Raw genomic sequence first — 23,891 nt, forward strand, 5'->3', positions numbered from 1 at the left:
GCCACTGTCTTGCTCACTCACTTAATCTATCAATGTCGGTTTGCAAATTTCTGCTCCCATCTACAATGTTTACTGTGCTACCTAAATTATTGTCGTCAGCACACTTGGAAATAAAGCTCTCGACATAAGAACACAGAACATAAGAAATAGCATCAGAATAGGCCATCCGGCCCCTCGAGTCTGCTCCGCCATTCAATAAGATAATGGCTGATCTTCGATCTCAACTCCACTTTCCCGCCCGATCCCCATATCCCTTGATTCCCCGAGAGTCCAAAAATCTATCGATCTCAGCTTTGAATATAACTCAACGACTGAGCATCCACAGCCCTCTGAGGTGCAGAGAATTCCAAAGATTCACAATCCTTTGAGTGAAGAAATGTTTCCTCATGTCGGTCCTAAATGGCCGACCCCTTATCTTGAGACGATGAGCTCAAGTTCTTGACTCTACAGCCAGGGGAATCAGACTCTCAGCATCTACCCTGTCAAGCCATCTAAGAATTATATACATTCCAATGCGATCACCTCTCATTCTTGTAAACTCCACCGCATATTGGCCAATTTTACACAATATTTCCTCACACTACAATTGCAGCAAGACCTCCTCACCCTGATATTCCAACACCCTGACAATAAAGGCAAACATATCATTTCCCTTCCTCACTCTCATTAGACCCTTGGCAACTCAGTATTTCCAGTATGTTTTTCCTCTTTTCCTTCTATAGGGAAAAGAAATAAAGGTTGAAAACATTTCACTATCATTACACCCGATAATGTTTTGGAAACAATATCCAACTGAACTGCATCAAATTCGATTACAAACTTCAGAGTTTCTGATGGAAATAAACTAATGAAAACACTTAACTGCGATGGCCGGGAATCGAACCCGGGTCAACTGCTTGGAAGGCAGCTATGCTCACCACTATACCACCATCGCTGAAAATAATCAACAATAAAATAGTTCCCAAACATCAGATCCTGACCAGACACTGCAGACTGATGGATTTTGTTCTTCATTTTCACTGGTTTCTGACGGATCCTTTCTCACTCTGTTGCAGTTCCTGTTTCCGCCCAGTAGATTTCGCCAACCCCCAATCAATGGAAATTCCACACCAGCCAGTAATTCTTCACCTGATATCGGACTGAAGAGACAGTCGATACCTGCAATACTTGACCAGCTGGAAATACATTTTACCACAGCTCACATCAGCCATTGAGTAAAGTTAAATAAATCCATCAAATCATTACAGAGACCTGAATACCAACTGGGCAGGAATGGCAGCTTAATATTCAAGTCTATAAGATCTTCAGAAAGGACAGGGAAATAGGGAAAGGAGGAGGAGCAGCAATATTACTAAAGGACAATATTACAGCAGTTCAAAGATAGAATATCAGTGAGGGTGAGCGGGCAGTGTAAACACTCTGAGAGAGACCCATCACAAGTGCCCCCACTGTACTCCTCCAGAAGGTAGAAGAAGGGCGAGTGCGGGAGGATTTCTTCATTCTTTGTGAAAGTGTTTGTGAGATTGTGGAAATGTCTGGAAGAGGAAAAACCGGCGGTAAAGCTCGGTCCAAGGCCAAGTCTCGCTCATCCCGGGGCGGACTGCAGTTCCCTGTTACCCGTGTTCACAGGCTCCTGCGAAAGGGGAACTATGCTGAACGTGTGGGTGCCGGAGCCCCGGTCTATCTGGCTGCTGTGCATCGAGTATCTGACGGCTGAAATCCTCGAGCTGCCCGGCAACGCGGCACGGGACAAACAAGAAGACCCGCATCATCCCCAGACACCTGCAGCTGGCCATCCGCAACGACGAGGAGCTCAACAAGCTGCTGGGACGGGTGACCATCGCTCAGGGTGTTGTCTGATATCCAGGCCGTGCTGCTGCCGAAGAAAACCAGCATTGTGAGCTCCAAGAGCAAGTAAACCGGCCAAGGCTTAATCTGATAACCCAACGGACAGGACCAACCTTATTGAAATCTTTGAAGAAGGAACAGAAAGTGTAGACAAGTTTAATGCAGTAGAGGTGATATATTTGGATTTTCCGAAGGTCTTCTATAATGTACCATATTGTAGACTCATGGCTAAGTTCAGAGCTCGTAGAGTCAGGATCAGCTGGCAGAATGGATAGTAAGTTGGCTACAAAACTAAAAGCCGAGAATAGAGGTTAAGGGTCGCTACTCAGACTGGCAAAAGGTGGGAAGTGGAGTTCCAGTTGCTGGGACCACTGTTCTTCACAATTTACATTAACGATTTGGATTCGGGAATCGGAAGTACAATTCCAAAATTTGTGGACGACAACAAATTGGGGGATTTAGTTAATACAAAGGAAGAATGCATCAAAATGCAAGAGGGCATTAATAAAGTTGCAGAATGAAGAATCAGGAGGTCACACACTGCTTGGATAATAAGAGTCTAAACGGGATAGAGAAGCAAAGGGATCTAGTGGTACAGATACACAAATTACTAAAAGTAGCGACCCAGGTTAATCAGGTCATAAAAAGACAAATCAAACACTAGGATTCATTTCTAGAGGGATAGAGTTGAAAAGCAAAGAAGTTATGTTAAACTTGTATAGAACCTTGTTTAGACCAGACTTGGAAAACTGCGAACAGGTCTCGTCTCCATATTATAGACATAGGGGCATTGGAGAAGGTGCAATCAAGATTCACAAGGATGATACCAGAAATGAGAGGATATTCTTATCAGGAAAGACTGAACAGACTGGGTTTCGTTTCACTAGAAAAGAGAAGGCTGAAGGTAGAACTGATCGACGTTTTTAAGATAATGATAGGGTTTGTTAGGATAGATGTAGAGAAAATATTTCCACTTGTGGTGAGTCCAAATCTTCAGGTAATAAATATAAAATAGTCGCTAATAAATCAAATAGGGAATTCAGGAGAAATTGCTTTACCCAGAGAGTGGTTAGAATGTGGAACTTGCAACTACGAGGAGCAGCTGAGGCAAATAACACAGGGGCATTTAAGGGAAAGATAGATCAGCACATGAGGGAGAAAGGGATAGAAGGATATGCCGATAGGGTTAGATGAAGTAAGGAAGGAGGAGGCTCATGAGCAGCATAAACGCCGGCATAGACTAGTTGGGCCGAATGGCCTGTTTCTGTGCTGTAGTTTCAATGTAACTCGATATAAAGGCTCTTTTCAGAGCCACCCTCTGTATCTGTGAAAGGGCTGGTTACTGTCTGAAGGGAGACCCTGATATCATGCTACCAGTGTGGCTTTGAGCTGCTTTTTTCTCGTTGTGGACGAGATGAGGTATTAATGGGACTGGAGTCGGGGCAGTGACCACAGTCCGGTACTTTAAACGGTGACTTATAGACCCCAGCCCACACATCACCAGATTTCTTGTATTTATTTAAACTACTTGCCATGCTGGGCTCGTAAAGAATCACCAGAACTGCTCGATTAACCTTTCTACATCTGTGGAATTCAGCGCTTCGCTCCGTTTCTGTTCTATTTTGTTGAATTATTTCCAGAACGCATCAAACTCACTGGGGAATCAGTGAAATGTAACTCTGTACAGAAACAAATAACAGTGAATTGCCTGGTCCCAGGAGATCAGGAATATTACTCGCCTTTCGTCCTGTTAACGAGTAAACCGTGTTTAGAGTCCACCGACCCGGTTTGGTTCCATATGGGGGATTAAACAGAGAAATCGCGAGGGGAGGAGACAGTCAGAGTGACAGAGTGGAGAGCGGCCTCTGATCTTCCAGCTCCACCTCCAGTTCTCTCCATCCGACAGTTTCAAACCGTTTATGGATAATAGAACCGAACCTCAGCGCTCCGCACAAACCCTGACAGACCCGGGCTTCATATTCAAGGATTCCCAAAACCCGAAGCTTTCAAATAAGCCCCGTTACAATGAGAAATCGTTAATATTCCTGCCTAAATACAGTCCATTCAATAACAAGTCAACTCGGCTCCTCCATTTCAGTCTGTTTCCCTGTTCTATCTCCCCACACATCCCCTCCCAGACGGGTTCAGCGTTTTACAAACACCTTATTCCAGCTTATTTGGAGAATCTCATGTGTTGGGGTTTGAGTTATGACGCGGAGTTTCTCCGCCAGTGTTACCGTCTCACAGAGACTCTCGCCCTGAATCTGTGAAAAGATTATGACCATCAACTGGGACTGGAGCCGAAACATCCCCATTTACAGTGAGGCCCGGCCCGGACATCTCATTCTCTCTATTTTCTATCAGACAGTATTCCACTTTCATGTCCAGCAATGGAGAGAGAGAGAGACAGTATCAGTCTTACACTTCTTATCTGTGTCCAAATCACGCTCAATAGCAGTATCCACCTTCATATACAGCACCAGAGAGAGAGGGGGAGGCAGACACGGTGAGATAGACAGAGAGAGCGGTGAGACACAGTGACAGACAGACGTTAACAGTATTAGATCCAGACTGACCGGTAAAGTGCCGTTTTATCCAGAAAGATCGCGTTGGAGAGACAGAAGATGCAATCTCATCTCTCACTGATATTGTACAAGGGTCAGAAACACTATTAATCCCACACTCAGGGACAGTACAGAGAGGGACAGAAACAATGGGTCACATTTAACCCTCTAATGCCTGTTGTACTATCTGCAGTTTTACAGCTCAGGGCTGTTCGATATTACTCTCAGTGACCTACAGTTTCACTCCGGTTAAATTAATCTGCGACTGTTGCTGCCTGATATTAACCCGACACGGTCCCAGCAAATACACCGACTCCCACTTTCCTCCCATGTTTCTCCAGGATTGGTTTGAGAAATCCTCTCTCAGTCACACATTATAGGGGCCATTAATGAAGGGAATCCATTGGCTGATTTCACAGCCGCTCACTTTATCTCTGAAAGGCTCTTTACCATCAAAAGACCCCGAGAGAAACAGCAGGGATGGAAACATCTAGTTTAATAGTTGGAGATTGTAAAGTCAGTCTGGATTCCAGCGTTAGGCACTGGTGGAATCCCATCTGTTTCCCATTCTGGTGCCTGTTCCTGCACTGCCTGTGGACCCCATTCCCTCTGACCTTTCCCCCAGTCCCACTTCCTTTGCTCAGACTCGGAAAAATTCCAATTGGGGAAAGTTTCGATCGATTTTTGGATTGGGAATTGTGGGCGCCATTCCCTCAGTGAGCGGAAGAAGATGGTTTAAAACAGGCGGGAATGGAGAGATCACGGCCCCCGGGGGAAGGGAGCAAAGAGCAGCCTCGTTACAGCAGATCATCGCTTCGGGACCGTGTCCGCAGATGGGCTCAGAGATCGGCATTGAGTCCGGAGGAAGTTCAGGGGGAGTCCGGGGGCTGTTTGTAAGAGGCGGGGTGGATTACGAACTGGTCCCGGAACATGGAGTGAGAGGGGGGAAGGGAGAGGTCATTCTCGGGCTGTGTGTGTACAGGGTGTGTCCAGGGGAAGGGAGAGAGAATGGGAAGAACCTGCTATTAAAATCATTGCTGCTTTCTCTCCCCAAACCAGGAGTGAATGGTCCTGGTTTAGTTCCAGCCTCACCCTGTTTATTGTTATTGGACAGTGTAGAGTGGAAACAGAGCCGGACAGTAAGGATGTGGGGAGTTATACAAAGAGCATCTATTGCAGGCATCAGGTGAGAAGTGTGAAGGACACATTTTAAACAGCGGCTGTTTGGTTTCGGTTGAACGGTTAGTCCCATGGGAGAGGGGATTAGAAACCTGACCTGTTTCCCATCGGGTAGTCCCATTCATGGATCAGTGCAGGGGTTGGGCCGTGTCTGGATGTTATTAAATTGTTGTAAAACAGCCCAACACACCTGGTATGCAGAAGCTGAGTGCTGCAGTACTGCAGTGGAGTCAGACACTGACACTGTTTGTATCACTGGATTTCATTTGTGGATATTCAAAATGATCATTAACAGAGATATTAGACTGATCACTTCTGTATTTTCTACCTCACATGTTCCTGAGTAACAAGAGATAATTTTCTTTCCACAGGCAAACCCTTGAACGATCCAGAATAAATGTGATGCTTCCTCCACCCGAGGCAGAAGGAACAGTACAGCCAGCTCCTTCTCACACACAGTAAGTATATTATCACTCACAGAGCACAGAGACACAGACAGGTCATCAGTCCCACAGTCTCAGACAGCAGAAGTAGTCAGTCCCACACTGATCACAATTTCCAGAGACACATTTTCAATCCAACAGTCAAGCAGTGTAGGTGAGGCAGACACTGTTCCATTCCCTCCGAACTCAGTCCCGCTGACAGGTAGATACAAAAATCCCAGTCCAAAATCACACTCTCAGAGTGAAAGGCACTGTGTCAATCTCACAATGGAGCAACATTAGCTACGAATTAAATACAGATAGAGATCACACATGGTACCCGATTCAAAGGTACAGAATGAATCCCAATAATGTCCCCCGAGATTCAAATTGAATACTAGCCCAGAACTCTCACACACATGACTTTAATACATGCAATATCCATTCGAAATGTGTATCATATGATACAAATTGCATACAAGTCCAAAACTCAGGTAGAGTATCAGATTGAGAAATATTGAAAGATAGTAAACCTGACAAACAAATTAGATACCTGTTCAGAATGTACTTGTAGAATGAGATTTAAAGAGAGAGTATCAATTCTATTCGTGCAGACTGAGATACACATTGCATACCAGTCCAAAAATCTCATACACAAAAAGCAGGACAAATCCAATCCGGCCAATTATCGCCCTATCAGTCTATTCTCAATCATCAGCAAAGTGATGGAAGGTGTCGTCGACAGTGCTAACAAGTGGCACTTACTCACCAATAACCTGATCACCGATGCTCAGGTTGGGTTCCGCCAGGACCACTCGGCTCCAGACCTCATTACAGCCTTGGTCCAAACATGGACAAAAGAGCTGAATTCCAGAGGTGAGGTGAGAGTGACTGCCCTTGACATCAAGGCAGCATTTGACCGAGTGTGGCACCAAGGAGCCCGAGTAAAATTGAAGTCAATGGGAGTCAGGGGGAAAACTCTCCAGTGGCTGGAGTCATACCTAGCACAAAGTAAGATGGTGGTGGTTGTTGGAGGCCAATCATCTCAGCCCCAGGGCATTGCTGCAGGAGTTCCTCAGGGCAGTGTCCGAGGCCCAACCATCTTCAGCTGCTTCATCAATGACCTTCCCTCCATCATAAGGTCAGAAATGGGGATGTTCGCTGATGATTGCACAGTGTTCAGTTCCATTCGCAACCCCTCAAATAATGAAGCAGTCCGAGCCCGCATGCAGCAAGACCTGGACAACATCCAGGCTTGGGCTGAGAAGTGGCAAGTAACATTCGCGCCAGATAAGTCCCAGGCAATGGCCATCCAACAAGAGAGAGTCTAACCACCTCCCCTTGACATTCAACGGCATTTCCAGTTATTAAATATAACAACGAGATCTGCACCTGTGTTTTATCTGTGCAATTTCTGATCTCCATTCAGACCTGTATCTGTGTTTCACTTTATATTTCCTGTCCTCTGTACAGTGTTTTACTTTCCCAGTGAGGAGAGGTACTCTGTAATAAATGTCCTAGTGCTGTGTTGACACAAAGTGGTGGCCCTGAATAAACACAAATTTGAGACATACGCCTGTAAAAAATCAGTGCCTTTACATTTAAACAAAATGCCTCTCTAAGTGTGTCTCTCCTTCTCTGTACTTTACGGCCCATGTATGGAACAGTGACAGCTCCTGGACATGTACAGCACACAGTGGGTAAAAGGGAACTATTCACTCCCGCCCTGAACTGAAAACAAACTGTCTGCCAGCAAGGCTTACTGAGGGGCAAGGCGGCCATCTCACTGAGGGGCAAGGCGGCCATCATACTGTGGGGCAAGGCGGCCATCATAATGTGGGGCAAGGCGGCCATCTTACTGTGGGGCAAGGCGGCCATCATACTGTGGGGCAAGGCGGCCATCATACTGTGGGGCAAGGTGTCCACCTTACTGAGGGGCAAGGCGGCCATCATACTGTGGGGCAAGCTGGCTATTTTGCTGAGGGGCAAGGCGGCCATCTTACTGTGGGGCAAGGCGGCCATCTTACTGTGGGGCAAGGCGGCCATCTTACAGTGGGGCAAGGCGGCCATCTTACTGTGGGGCAAGGCGGCGATCATACTGTGGGGCAAGCAGGCTATCTTGCTGAGGGGCAAGGTGGCCATCTTACTGTGGGGCAAGGCGGCCATCATACTGTGGCGCAAGCTGGCTGCCTTGCTGAGGGGCGAAGGACATAAAAATGCAAACATTTCTCGAGGAATAGAAATGAAAAGCAGAGATATTATGGTGAACTTGTAAAGGAGCTTGGTTAGACCAGTCTATGTAAACTGTAATTAAATCAGATAATGCTGGACACACACAACAGCTCAGGCAGCATCTGTGGAGAGAGAAACAGTGTTCACATTTCAGGTCTGTGAACAGTTCTGGTCTCCATATTATAAAAACCATACACGGTCACTGGAGAAGGTGCAAAAAATGATTCACTAGAATGATACCAGAACTGAGAGGTTATAAATATAAGGAAAGACTGAACAGGCTGGGTATTTTTATTCTAGAGAAGAGAAGGCTGAGGAGTGCCCTAATAGAGGTCTTCACAATTAGGAAGTGGTTTGATATGTTAGAGGTCGGGAAGATGTTTCCACTTGTGGGGCGTCCAAAACTTGGGGTCATCAATATAAAATAGTCACGAATAAACCCAATAAGGAATTCAGGAGAAACTTTTTAACCATGAGAGTGGATGGAATTTTGAAACTTGCTCCTACCTGGAGTAGTTGAGGTGAACAGTGGAGATGTATTTAAGGGGAAGCTGGATAAGTACACGAGGGAGAGAGGAACAGAAGGATATTCTGAAAGAGTTAGATGAAGTCAGGAGGAGGCTCGTGTGGAGCATATACACCGGAATGGAACAGTTGGGCCGAATGGCCTGTTTTTGTTTAAGATTTAAGTCTCGTCTTTTCTATTCCCATGGAAATAAGCCTGTTTTTTCAAGTCTTTCCAAATAAGTTTCCCTTACCTGGCCTCATTCGAATGAATCCACATTGTGCTCTTCCTATTGCTTTAATGTTGTTTCTATAATGGGACACCGAAACTGCTCTGGAACTATGTGGTTTAACCGAATAGAGTAACTAATAAATCTTCATCATAATCATCAGTCCCAGAGAGCAGTAAAACGGGTAATAATCAAAGAGAAAAAAGGTAAATAACTAATAAATCTTCATCCCAGTCATCAGTCCCAGAGAGCAGTAAAACGGGTTATAATCAAAGAGTAAAAAGACAAATAACTAATAAATCTTCATCATAATCATCCGTCCCAGGGAGCAGTAAAACGGGTTATAATCAAAGAGTAAAAAGATAAATAACTAATAAATCTTCATCTCAGTCATCAGTCCCAGAGAGCAGTAAAACGGGTTATAATCAAAGAGTAAAAAGACAAATAACTAATAAATCTTCATCCCAGTCAGTGTTGCTTGTCTCCTATTAGATAGAGCACTCCCAAAAGAATCCCTCACGGTTGTACAAAACGATTTCAATGCGATGCCTGAACATAAACCAAGTTATGTTGTTCGAACAAAACGGTGTCCACGAGCAGTTTCCAATGTTTATTTATGTGAGTAAGTCTGTCTCTGATATAAATCTCTTTCTGGTACAAGAATATGATCCCAGAAACTACTTTTGCTCATACAGTGGACAAATAATGAACACATTCCAATGAAAGTTAACAACAACTTGCATTCCCAGACCGCCTTTAATGGAATAAACATTCCCAAACGGATTCACGGAGAAGTAAAAGGAATAAGAAGATATCAGGAGGACTGGCGAAAACCTTGGTCAAGAGTGGGTTTAAGGAGGGTGTAAATGGAGGAGAAGTAAATGGAGAATCGGAGGGGATATGATTGGTTTTCAAGAGTAGAATTTCGACGACCCCTGAGCAAGGAAGGAAATGGTGGGAAGGACGGCAAAAGCTTGGAGCAAGAGATGGGTTTCTTGGAAGGTCTGAAAGAAGGAAAGAACTTGCTTTTATCTCGCGCCGTTCTTGACCTCGGGACGTCCCTAAACAGTCAATGAAGTACATTGTTAAGAGTAGTCGCTGTGTTAATGTAGGAAACGTGGCAGCCAGTTTGCGCACATCAAGCTCCCACACACTGCAATGAGATAAATGGCCAGAAAGTCGGTTTTATTAACATTGGTTGAAGGGTAAATATTGGCCAGGACACTGGAAGGAACTCCCCTGCACCTTTTCGAATATTGCTGTAGGATCTTTTACATCTACATGAGAGGGCAGATGGGCCCTCGGCTTAAAGTATCCTACCGTAGGCACCTTCGACAGTACAGCGCTCCCAGAGTACTGCCCGTCCGACAGTACTGCGCTCTTTTAGCACTGACCATCCAGCAGTGCGCCAGTCCCTCAGTACCGACTCTCCGACAGTACAGCACTCCCTCACTGCTGACCCTCCGAGAGTAATGTGCTCCCTCAGTACTGACCCTCCGAGAGTAATGTGCTCCCTCAGTACTGACCCTCCGAGAGTAATGTGCTCCCTCAGTAGTGACCCTCCGATAGTCGAGTGCTCCCTCAGGACTGCCCTGCAGTGTCAGCCGGGATTATATGATCCAGTCTCTGGAATTAGACTTCAATGCACAGACTTCTATCTCACAGGGGAGACTGCTATCACTGAACCACGTCTGACACCTGAAAGGAGGAATGGAGATGGAGGGGCTTAGGGAGGGCAATCAGGAGCGTGGATATGGCTGAAGGCACGCCTGTCAGAAGTAGGACAAATGGACTGCAGATGCACAAGCGGCCAGAGGTGGAGGAGCAGAATGTTTGGGAGGGGCTGTCGGAACTGATAGTTTATAGAGATAGGGAGGGGTGCGGCCCTGATGGACTCAAGTGTGAGAAAGAATACAAATAAACCAAAGGCTGAGGAGATTGGAATCCAAAGCAAGTCAGTAAGGGCTTGAGTGATTGGCGAGTGACTCACCAATCAAAAAACCAGGGCTGAGGATGGAATCCCTGGCGAGGATGTGGAGATTTTGGGGCCAAAGATCATGACTTCCCAATTTTTAACTGGAGGAACTGGTGGCTCATCTAAAACAGAATGTGGGTCTGACAACACAAAGATATTGGAAGGGTCAAGAGAGGCGGGGGTTTCGTCAGCGTCCATCTGAAAGCTGGTCCGTGTCTGTGGACTGTGTCACCAAAGGGCAGCTTATAGATGAGGAAGCGGAGGGAGCCAAGGATTGAACCTTTGGTAACATCAGAGATAACGGTGATAGGGTGGGAAGAGAAGCTTCTCCTGGCTCTGATCAGATAGGTGAGTGGAACCAAGTGAGGGGAGTCCCAGCAAAAGAGGCCAGTGTCCGATGAATGAGATGGTGACCGGTGGGTTGTCTGCAGGTATGGAAATGGGGAGTGTTTTAAACCCAAGGATGAGAATTTTAAATTTAATGGATATGTAACTGGGAGCCAGTGAGGGTCAGTGAGGCCGAGCAGGACCTGGTGCTGGTTGGACATGGACAAGAGTTTTGGACGAGCTCACGTTTATAGAAGGTGGGGATTGGGTGGCCGGTCAGGAGTGCATTGGAGGAATGGAGTCTGGAGGGGACAGAGGCATTGATGAGGGTTTCAATGGCAATGGGCTGAGGAAGGAATGGAGGCGGGTGAGGGAATTACGGGGCCTTTGTGATGGAGGTCAAAAAGGGTCATGAGCTCAGCTCGGTTTTACACGGGACCAATTTTACTGGAGCCGTTAACCAATGTAGAATAAACGGGTAAACATCTGCAGTAAAATAGCGGAGAGAGGAATGTCAATGGGACACGTTCAGTGTCCGTCCCCGAATATCACCCACAGTCATTTCTCGGCTGCAATTCTCAACCTGCCCTTTAACTGTCCTCGTATCAGAGACTCAAAATTCATATTTTAACTGGGAAACTGCAGGAACAGAGTGAAACGGGTCTGCTCGTGTCCCTGGGTTCAGTGCACACTGCGGAGACATCTGTCTAAATTATAAATGAAACACCAGGAGTGAACATGGTCAATATAGTTATATAAAAGCTGCAAATGAAGCCGTTTATTATTATTGGATCAGTCCTGTATGAGAACAGATTGAAGCTTTATTCCTGAGAGAGGTCTGATTAAGTAATATCGTGGACTTAGAGATTTTTGTGTTTTATTCACCACATTATTTACAGCGGAGTCAAAGCTGCTGATGTAATGTGTTTGTTAAACTGACTGTAACTAATAGCAATGATCAGGAGTATAACCGTGTCAGTGGAGACTTATCTCCTGTATAAATCAGGGCTTGTTGGATTGGATCAGCTCAGAGTGTCTGCCGAAGCTGTGGTTTCCAGGCCAACAGAAGTCAGTGCTTCTCACAGAAATGGGATATCCAGTAATATTTCTGGTACAAGATATTTATTTTCCTGTTCTTGCAGCGGTTGGAGTTCCAGGTAAGCCGTTATCTCAGCTGTTAATGACGTAAATCAGAGTTGACTCCGCTGCTGTACTTGGTACATGATTTTTTTCTCCTACCATGTTCAACACAGTCACCTGTTCTATCGGTTGAATGATGGAATATGTTAAGTCTCTGCTCTTTCGGTCTTGTCAGAGCTGTATTATATCCATAATGACCCTTTTATATCCAACCCTGGCATTGTTACTGGATTATTCTCTGTACTGAATGTTGTGTTGAATAATGGTATGTCCTTAGCTTCCAAATGTTCGATCTTGTAGGAGTTACATTATATCTGTAATGACTTTATATATACAAAGCTGACATTGTTACTGGATTATTCTCTGTACTGAATGTATTGCAATCAGGTGTTTGGGCTAAGAGTTGGTTTCAGACCATCAGGAGCTGTTAACAGTTTCTTGTGGAACTAACCTGTCCTGGAATATGTTTTCATCAATGTGTTTTCAGTGATTAATAATGAGACAGCTCACGGTCTCAGTGTTACAAGGAGGCAGTGCAGTGTCCTCCCTCCCCAATAACATGCTTCAATTCAACTGAGATTTCAATGTATTTATTGGTGATCACTGTTATGAAATATTATTTCATTATGTGTGTATCTGACGCCGCTTCAGATGTTTGGTTACTGATCTGAATTTACTGCTGACTCTTTCACATCTCCTTCTCTGCTTCACTGTGGATGAATTCACTGACTGTCACTGGACTTCACTGTTAAATGAAAAGTGTGGTTGTTATGTTATCTCAATTTGCACCGTATCTGTTGGAATCAGGAGCCCTTCTATGTATCTGTCGATTATCCGTGTGATTTTGGCGTTTTGTTAATTGAACAATCCCGCCATCTATCACTTTACTTTATAATTACAGGAGAAGGAATCTCAATTATTGTGAGATCTGCCTGGGAGAGGCATTCGATTCTGTTTATTCCATGATTTGAAGATGAAGTGAACAGTGTCGGTGAACAGGTGGAGAATTGGGTGATCTGTAGAAACATTAAACTATTCCACAGAGGCTTCACTATTTAACAAAATGAGACTGAGAATAGGATCGGTGGAACACGGGGCTGGTGAACAGAATGCAGGCAAAGGATGATAGGATTTAATCGGATATGAAAATGGACTTGAGAAAGAGAGTAGAGTGCGTGATAGAGAGGGCGACTGAGAGGGAAAGCGAGAGGCTGTGGTGTGAATAATTCATCAGAATGAACTGCTGAAACTTCCAGTACAATTAAATATAGAAAATGTGATTTGAAGCTGTTATTATGATGTGGTCATATTGGGTGAGTTTTTATTGTGGGACTCGCTCCTCATGTTTATATCCCTGTCAGGTCCTCAGTCTGTTTTTGTGAATGTTCTTTGTTTTCCAACTTAACACTAAACATAATTAAAATTTGCTGAAAAAAATATAATCAGAAATGTCTTGATCGGAATGACTAAATATAATTACAATTTACTTGAAGAGTAGAATTAGCAATTTATTTATCGTGATGAATTATGAGGATTCTGTGTTTTAGAAGCTCGGCTGAATTCAATAAACAACAAGTTTGATATAATTAATACCCAACAAAGGTTGCCTGACACCAATAACCACAGAAATGAACTGTTGAATGCATTAGTTGGATTGTGTTCTTGGGACCTATAGATTAGATTTCCTCTCACACTCTGCTGCTTTCTCGCCCTGTAAATCACAGCCTCTCCTCTCACTGCATTGAATCCTCTGTCTCTTCTTCCCTTACTTCAGTTCGTGCAAGTTCCCAAATTATCTGCTCCTGACTCCCCTCCAGCTCTGACATGTCCTTTTCCTTGTCTACCTCCCAATCTGTCTCACTGGGACGGTCCTCAGCCGCCTTTCCCGTTTAGTGCCAGCCCCTGTCAGCTCTCTTAAACCAGAGCAACAAACTAAATGTACCTCTCTTTGTCCCCTCACCTTCCTGACCCTTCCCTCTCTTTCCCGTCAGTCTGGAGCCCAAATCCGGCTTTAATCCGCTGGATTCCCGGTGTGTAAAACCCCTTCTCCCTTCTCCACCGGCACTGCGCCCTCACTCAGCCCTTCCAGTGGATCCAGTGCTCACTTTATTCACTTTCTGTATCCATCTCCCAATTCATTATTGATCATTGTGTTTAAAAATATCTCTCTGCCCGAAAGCGCTGCCCAGGTCAATCAATCACTTTCCACCCTTCGATGCAGCAACAAAGCTGGAAATTTCACCTCAGATCCTCTCAATCTGCTGCTTTGGCGCCAGCCTTGAGCTGTAATTTCTCAGCTTCCTTTTCTCTTCCAGTTAACTTGGTGGCGATTGTGATCCTGTCCCGAGGAAAGTGCGGTCTCTCCAAATGTATCAGTCGCTACCTGGTGGGAATGGCAGTGGCCGATCTCCTGGTCGTTATCATTGGTGTAATATTGAATTGGATTGGTGCGATTTATTTCCCAGGTTCATTCCTGTTCATTACTCCCGTGTGTAGTTTTATTTCCTCCTTGAGTGAAGCAGCCACGGGGGTTTCTGTCTGGTTCACAGTCGCTTTCACCTTTGATCGATTTGTGGCCATTTGTTGTGAGAAGCTGAAAACTAAATATTGCACCGAGAGAACGGCGGCTGTGGTTCTGGGAACAGTGAGTGTGCTGGGCTGTTTGGAGAGTGTCCCCTGGTACTTTATATATGAACCTGACTATATAATTGATAATGTTCCCTGGTTTTGTGTGACTAAACCGAGGTTCAGTACTTCCCCCGCATGGGCCGCATTTGACATCTTTCACCTAATTTTAACCCCTTGTGTCCCGTTCTGTCTGATTTTGCTGCTCAATGTACTGACGGTCAGGCGTATTTTAATGTCCAGTCGAGTCCGCAGGGGACTCCGGGGCCGCAGCAATGGAGAGAATCAGAGTGATCCAGAGATGGAGAACCGAAAGAAATCCATCATTTTACTCTTCAGTATATCGGGCAGTTTTATACTGTAGTGGCTGACACGGGTTGTATTTTACATTTATCTGCGAATTGCAGACATTTGGTCTTATTACTCCACCGCTGACCCTGGTTATATCACACAACAGACAGCAGGAATGCTGCAGCTTCTCAGTTCCTGCACAAACACGTGTATTTATGTCCTGACCCAGACTAAATTCAGAGAGGAGCTGAAGAACGCGGTGAAATACCCAATAAATCTAATTGTTAAATTAGTGAAATCATAGAAAAAGCTGAAGGGTTTCAAGCACTAGAACTGTATCCCATTTCATACTCCATCCCCTACACTTCCCAGGGGACGGAAAGTACATTTTATATTAGCAGCTCAGAGCCATTAAATGATCTGAAATATGGTTCTGATGTTATATTTTATTGAAAATCTGACCAATTGAGGCAGGATTTATTCTGCAGACGACACATGCATTTTGCTCGAAATGGCAGTCCTAAAGAGCCCAGCTGGACTTCAACTAAATGGTGATCCAGCAAAATGTGCAAAGCTGGGAGTCAAAGTAGCTGCTTTGGGCCAGATCAGAATGGGTGCAGGGGGAGAGAGGGAGAGAGAGGGGGAGAGGGGGAGGGAGAGTAGGAGCGAGAGAGAGAAATTCATAGAGTTTGAGAAAGAGGGAGAGAGATTGAGAGAGGCCGAAATACAGAGAGGGAGAGAGAGAGGGGAGAGTGACTGACATAGAGACAGAGAGGAACTTACAGCGATAAAGAGTGTGAGAGAGCGAGATAGTGATATAAAGAGCGAGGGAGAGACAGAAAGTGAGAGCGAGAAAGAGAGAGAGAGAGGCAAAGAGTGACACAGGGAGAGCGTGAGAGAGATCAGAGAGAAAGACAGGGAGATATTGGGACAGAGAGAGTAAGAAAGACAGAAAGACAAGGAGGGAGACAGAGAAAGACAGAAGGAGAGAGAGGCGGAGAGAGGAGTGGACAGAGACAGAGAACACAGGGCAAAAGAAATATAATGATTAAATAGCGCAGAAAATTTAAACAGGTTCACATAAAGGCGAGAGGGTCTGTGACAAAGAGAGAGAGATGGAAACAAAGAGGGGTAGAGACAGAGGTACACAGAGCTGGAGATAAATAAAGTGAGTTTGTTTGACAGGAGAGAAAAAATAAAGAGAGAAAGAAAGTGAAAGAAAGCATATATGTATATATGTATATAATGAGAGAGAGCAAGCAGACATGGATGGAACGAGAGAGAGAGACTGACAACGAATTACAAATTGATGGAATAGAAGTGGAAATAACAAGATAGAATAACACACAGAAAATAATAGAGACAAACGACATAAACAGAGAACAGACATATTGAAAGACGGACAAACACAAACTGTGTAATCAGCCTGGAGTGTGTGAGAGTGCTGACCAGCAGAACAGCAGCAGATGAAGCAGGCCAGACAGTTCATGTTTGTTCTGGGGTAACACTCGTGTGGATTTAATTTTGACATTTCTAAAGGTGATGCCTGGAGGCTGCACATTAAAGTCACTCAGTCTTGTGAACCTGACCCTGACCATTACTTACTGCAGGAGTCTCCCAGCTGTTCTGTGCAGTAAACATTCATCTGATGAACGAAAACCTGAGATTGAATCGGCTTCAGCATGTCTGAAGGAAAGGGACGATTAAAAGGTGGAAGCGCTGTTGAAAGATTGTTAATGACACATTGTAAAAAGATCACACAGCCGAGGATAGATCACCATAGCAACAAGAACGATTCCAGGGGGGCGAGAGATCGTTTGAACTCCTGCCGAATTAACTTGGTTACGTTGTGGACACTGAGAGAAAACAAGTGAAGTGTCAATCAATCGTGGGTTGTATTTGTAGGAACCTATTGTTGAGAAGCCATTGTCCCAGAGGTGTGATTCTCTGTAAAAACGGTCTTAAAAATCTGGGCAGAAGTTGAGTGGGGAGAGACGCAGATCCACCATAACTGCTCCAAGCTCACCTTTCGCTTCCTGACAGCAACACCTCACCTGGAATCTTCCTGACTGCTCGCTATCTCCCAGCTTGATGCCTCGATGCAGGTTTACAGATTGCCTGTGAAGCAGATGACCTGTCTAACAGAGAAAGTCACGCTACATTACAACGGTATCCATCAAAATACCTGGAATCTTCCCGGCAAGTCTAAAACTTTCGTTATGGGCTTAGTCTAAGATAAACATTTGATTTCCAAACGGTTATGCATTTTGAGAATTGAGAATGTGTTGTTTAATTTTTGCGAAAGCAATTCTAAATCGGGCATAAAACCAAGATGAAGTTTAAATTCTAATGTCATTTTTTTCTATTGAATGAATAATAAATACTTGTTTTCTCTGTAAAGCCATGGTTTGTGCCTGAAGTTTGTTTAGGATAAAGAGCTCATTAAGTTAAATGTAAAACTAAACCTTGTGGAGATAAAAAGGCATTGCTCCAAATTAAAGTGTAAAATCACTTTCCATCTTTTTGCTCCTCCATCTGTACCATGTGTAACTTTCCCAGTGAGCTGCTGGATTCTGCAATAAATAATATGTATTTTACTCCTTCTGCAGTGTTAATAAACTGGACAGGGTCCCACAGCACTCTCTTGCTCTGTTACTGTTACACATGCAGTTATTCTTTCAGATTAAAGAAAAAATATGAATAATGGAGAAATGAATTAAATCCCAGATCAGAACTACATTCAGATTGAGTCCAATTTTACTCTGATTTGTTGAATAGAAGCTAGAATTACATTCTCTACAAAAAATGGCTAATTGGACCTTTCCTCCGAATGTCTGGTCTCTCCTTTTCTGTAACCATTAGGTCCAAATAACCAAATGTTAATCCATTTTTTTGCAGAAGTTCACATTTTGATGTTTAATTCCCTCACTGCACCGCTGTCTTTATGTTGAACACCAGCTAGTGTTAGTCTCACTCAGTTTGTATTTTTAACTAGAGTGCAACAGTGATTTTACAGGAAAAGCAAATTATCCCTCTCTGTGTCTCTCATCACAAGCTTCACCTTGCCCCTCAGGAAGATGTCCGCCTTTCGGGTGCCATTTTGTTTCAGGTTCATGGCGTTGAAGTTGTTGTTCATCGATTCATATTTTGATAGCAGGCACGGTGCAAGAGGAGTCCATTCAGCCCACCCTGCCTGTGCCAGCTCCTTGAAAGCATGATCCAATTATTCCCATTTCCCTTTCTGCTTTCCCCCCACAGCCCTCATGGATGCTTGTAATAGTAGTTTTGATAATACACACACATATATATATATATATATATATATATATATATATATATGTATACAATTTGCTGTTGTAGGGAGTGGACATATGAGGAGAGGTTGAGTAGATTGGGACTCTACTCATTGGAGTTCAGAAGAATGAGAGGCGATCTTATTGAAACATGTAAGATTGTGAAGGGTCTTGATCGGGTGGATGCGGTAAGGATGTTCCCAAGGATGGGTGAATCTAGAACTAGGGGGCATAATCTTAGAATAAGGGGCTGCTCTTTCAAAACTGAGATGAGGAGAAACTTCTTCACTCAGAGGGTAGTAGGTCTGTGGAATTTGCTGCCCCAGGAAGCTGTGGAAGCTACATCATTAAATAAATTTAAAACAGAAATAGACAGTTTCCTAGAAGTAAAGGGAATTAGGGCTTACGGGGAGCGGGCAGGAAATTGGACATGAATTTAGATTTGAGGTTAGGATCAGATCAGTCATGATCTTATTGAATGGTGGAGCAGGCTCGAGGGGCCGATTGGCCTACTCCTGCTTCTATTTCTTATGTTCTTATATATATATATATATATATATGTATATATATATGTATATATATATATATATATATATAAGTTGTTGTTGTGGATAAAGCTGCTTCTCAACCTTTTACTCTTTAGATTCTTCTCCTTTATAAATTGGGCTTTGTTTCTGTGTAAATGAATGTTGCTGAGCGATTGTCCCTGTAACTGAGTGAGGGATCTTGCTGTATATTGGGTTTTAAAAAAATTGCTTTGGCTCTTTTATATGTCATGAATTTATTTGAAATCTTTGGCTGATTGGAAAAAGCCACAAACTGTAAGTTGATCACAAACTGCTGGCATTTTGTCCACTGCAAATTAAAACAAGAGAAAAGAGCAAAGGTAAAGTTCGTTCACCTTTGCAAACTGCAACATAAAGGGCGAAGTAGCAAAAAATGCCCAGGGTTTTTGTCCCCTGCTCCAGGAATAGAAGTGAAAATGAGCACAGGGGCAATTTGAATCTTGCAGCGAACATTAACCAAGGACAGGCAGACAGACCAGCACCTTTTAGGGGAGGGGGTGGGTGAGGGATTGAGTGGCAAAGCAGGAGAGAAAACCCTGCAAACTTGTATTAGAGAGAGAGAGAAGCAACATGTGCTCTTCAGTCTGCCCGAGTGTCTTTCTGTTTCTCTCTGTCCCAGCTTTTCACTCTTTTCTTCAGATTCTCTGCTTTGTAACTTGGGATTTTTTTTTGTCAGTGGTGTTTGCTGAGAGATGGCCTGCCTGTGTAATGGAATGAGTGAGTGACTGAGTGTGAATGTGTGTGTGTGAGTGAGTGTGAGGGAGCTCTGGGCTCTTGCTGTGCTTTTTTATTCGCTTGCTTTGTTTTTAATCCATTTTAAAAAATCAATTAAAAGATTTTTTTGTGGAAATGCTGTAACATGAAGTTGTGGAAAGAGAATTTTTGGGAGGAGGAGGATTCCTTGGACAAGAAGTTTTCTCTCCACAGGGGACTGATCGAGGCCTTCACCACAGGCTGCACCCAATGGGGCTCACGTGAGTTGTGTCTGGGTCACTGTGGGATCACTGGGAGCACTGTGGGATCATGGGTTGCTATGGGATCACTGGGATACTGCAGGTTCACTGGGACATTGTGGGATCAGTGGGACATTGTGGGATCAGTGGGACATTGTGGGATCAGTGGGACATTGTGGGATCAGTGGGACATTGTGGGATCATTGGCTTCCTGTGGCATCACTGGGACATTGTGGGATCAGTGGGACATTGTGGGATCAGTGGGACATTGTGGGATCATTGGCTTCCTGTGGCATCACTGGGACACTGGCGGCCATGTTGTTTAAGATGGCCGCCTTAATGGCCACCATTTTGTTTCAGCTTCATGGGGTCACAGGAGAAACTACTTTACCCATTCTAAGTAATATAGAAATATTATATATGTACATATATATATATATATGGACATGTAGAAATATTATATATATATATGTAGACATGTTATTTTATACACGCAAGTTGTTGTATATAAAGACAGTCTCAAACGTTTACACAAATGCAGTGAACTGGGATACTGGGACCTCTGGGTGCACTGTGGAATCACTGACTGCACTGTGGGATCACTGGGATCAATTAGGGAGCATTGTGGCATTATCAGTGGGTGTGCAGCTGGATCACCGGGTCACTCTGTGTTCACTTTGGGATCACTGGGTGCACTAGATCGCTGGGACACTGTGGATCAATGGGACACTATCACTGGGTGCAGTGTGGATCACTGGGACACTGTGGATCAATGGGACACTATCACTGGGTGCACTGTGGATCACTGGGACACTGTGGATCAATGGGACACTATCACTGGGTGCAGTGTGGATCACTGGGACACTGTGGATCAATGGGACACTATCACTGGGTGCAGTGTGGAATCACTTAGTCACACTGTGGGGACTCGATGGGATACTTATTCACCCAGTTGGGCCGAATGGCCTGTTTCTGTGCCGTGCTGTATTCTATGTAATATATATATATAAAGATATGTACGGGGTTAAATTCGATAACCCCCGAATCCGGGCGCGATGGTCGATAAACCTCCACGTGATTAACCTGCACCCGGTCGTTGAGATGCAGACAGTCCGTTAGATTGGTGCTGCCTGGTGATTTATCGGATTCCTGCGAGCAGTCAGGCCTGGCTGCGCTGTTCAGCGGCTTCTCACCAGCAGGGGGGCCCCCGATATTGCGTGAGTGGTTTGCACCTCTGAAAGGCAGGCTGCACCTCTCAACGGCAGCCTGAACTCACAAAGTCAAACATTTGATTCAGATACAAACCTCCGGGGTCATTTCTCCTCGTACAGTTTTGATTGGCAGCTTCTTTTGAATTAAACAGACCATTGCTTAAAATGACTGGCTCCCAGTCACTGTTTTGAAGGCATTTATCAGCCTGTCTTTTTCAAACTGGTGAGTCTGTTTGGAATCTCTGAGAATGTTAATCAAATCGACAGCTTCCATAGTTTGTTCGAAAAAGACAACAAAGTACCAGGATGTTCGAAAGTTCGGGCACAGTTTCGTATAGTATTTTGAATTATTTATTATTTTTTATTTTCCAATAATGATCTGGTTGAGCTTTACAGTAAAACTGTTGTCTTACTGCTACTTTTCTGTTTATTCTCTTACTGTTTCATCAACTTGTTTGGCAGTTAAAGTCTAAAACAAGCTCCAGTGTAGTGTGAATCTGTCACCCTCTGAAGAGCAGGCACTATTAGGCACTGGATAGAACGAGTGGGCTGAGATAATCTGAAGGGGTTTCACTGTTCATTACCTGGAGCCCTTCAAGTGTTACATTGATATCAGGACAAGCGGAAACACTGAGACATTGAGAGTGAAGCCTCACCTCACAGAGGAGCTGCTTTTTCAAGCTAAGAAATACTGCTGATTTTAAATCAGCAAAATTTCACTTCATTAAAGTAGACAAAAAGGCAAATATATCTGAACTGTCTCCATTATCTGAAAAACACGGATATTTTACTGATCGGGTAATAATGGTCTTGTTCAAACTGTACAAAATAAAAATCAATTGTGATCTTTTTAAAATAATGAACTGATTTAAAGCATTCTCCAACCAAACAAAAGCACCAAGCATTCCCAGGACAATGAGAGATTATGTGAGTGGGTAAAACTGTGGCAAATGGAGTTCAATGTGGGGAAATGTGAGGTCATCCACTTTGGATCTAAGAAAGTTAGATCAGAGAGTTTTCTAAATAGTGAGGAGCTCGAAACTGTGGGGGAGCAGAGAGATTTAGGGGTCCAAGTGCAGAGATGATTAAAAGCTAGTGGACATTTGCAAAAATAATTAACAAGGCGAATAGAATGTCGGCCTTTATTTCAAGAGGGCTGGAATATAAAGGGGTGGAAGTTATGTTCCAGCTGTACAGAGCTCTGGTTAGACCCCATCTGGAGGGCTGCATTCAGTTCTGGGCACTGACCCTCAGGAAGGATACATTGGCCTTGGAAGGGCTGCAGCACAGATGCAACAGAATGATAATGGGTCTAAAAGCGTTAAATTATGAGGACAGGTTGAATTATCAAGGCTAGTATTCCCCTGAATATAGAAGATTAAGGTGTGATTGAATTGAGGTGTTTAAGATGATGAAAGGAGTTGATAGGGTAGATAGAGAGAAACTACTTCCTCTGTTGGGGGAGTCCAGAACAAAGGGGCATAACCTTAAAATTAGAGCTCGGCCGCCCAGGGGTGATGGTAGGAAGTTCTTCTTCACAAAAGGGTAGTGGAAATCTGGAATTCTCTCCCACAAAAGTCTGTTGAGGCTGGGGGTCAATCCGAAATTTCAAAACGGAGATTGATAGACTTTTGTTCGGCAAGGGTATTGAGGATCAAGGAACCAAGGCGGGTAGTTGGAGTTAAGATACAGATCAGCCATGATCTAATTGAATGGCAGAACAGGTTGAGGAGCTGAATTGTTCCTGTGTAACAGGCTCGTGTGGCTGAATGGACTCCTCTTGTTCCTATGTAACATGCTCGAGGGGCTGAATGGACTCATCTTGTTCCTATGTAACATGCGTGAGGGGCTGAAAGGCTTCCAGATCCTGTATAACAGTATCGAAGGACTGAATGGCCTCCTTCTGTTCCAGTGCAACAAGCTCGAGGGGCTTAATGGCCGAGTCCTATTCCAGTGTAATAGGCTCGAGGTGCTGAATGGCCTTCAGTTCCCGTATAACATGCTCGAGGGGCTGAATGGCCTGCTGCTGTTCCTATGCAACAGGCTTGAGGGGCTGATTGGCCTCCAGGTCTGGTGTAATGGGCTCGGGGCTGAATGGCCTCCTCCTGTTGATATCTGACAGGCCTGAATGGTTGGTTGGCGTCTAGTTCCTGTATAACAGGCTCGAAGGGCTGAATAGCCTCCTCCTGTTCCTATGTCATAGGCTTGAGGGTCTGTCTGGCCTCCAGTTCCGTTGTAATGGGCTCGAGGGGCTGGATGGCCTTCAGTTCCCGTTAACACGCTCGAGGGGCAGAGTGGCCTCCTCCTGTTCCTATGTAACAGGATTGAGGGGCTGATTGGCCACCAGATCTGGTGCAAGGTGCTCCAGGGGCTGAATGGCCTCCTCCTTTTGCTACCTGACAGGGTTGAACGGTTGATTGGTGTCTAGTTCTTGTATAACAGGCTCGAAGGGCTGAATGGCCTTCAGTTCCTGTATAACAGGCTCGATGGGCTGAATGGCCTCTTCTTGATTCTATGTAACAGGCTTGAGG

At 44.4% G+C, this 23,891-nt stretch overlaps 1 non-coding gene across 1 annotated transcript; it reads right to left on the minus strand.

Annotated features, from left to right (window-relative positions):
* Window positions 1-862: 862 nt before the first annotated feature.
* On the minus strand, window positions 863-934 carry trnag-ucc (transfer RNA glycine (anticodon UCC)). The gene has a single exon. It is a non-coding gene; the product is annotated as a tRNA-Gly (tRNA).
* Window positions 935-23,891: the final 22,957 nt, after the last annotated feature.

Source organism: Heptranchias perlo, unplaced genomic scaffold (genome assembly GCF_035084215.1).
Source record: "Heptranchias perlo isolate sHepPer1 unplaced genomic scaffold, sHepPer1.hap1 HAP1_SCAFFOLD_63, whole genome shotgun sequence".
Lineage (NCBI taxonomy): Eukaryota > Metazoa > Chordata > Chondrichthyes > Hexanchiformes > Hexanchidae > Heptranchias > Heptranchias perlo.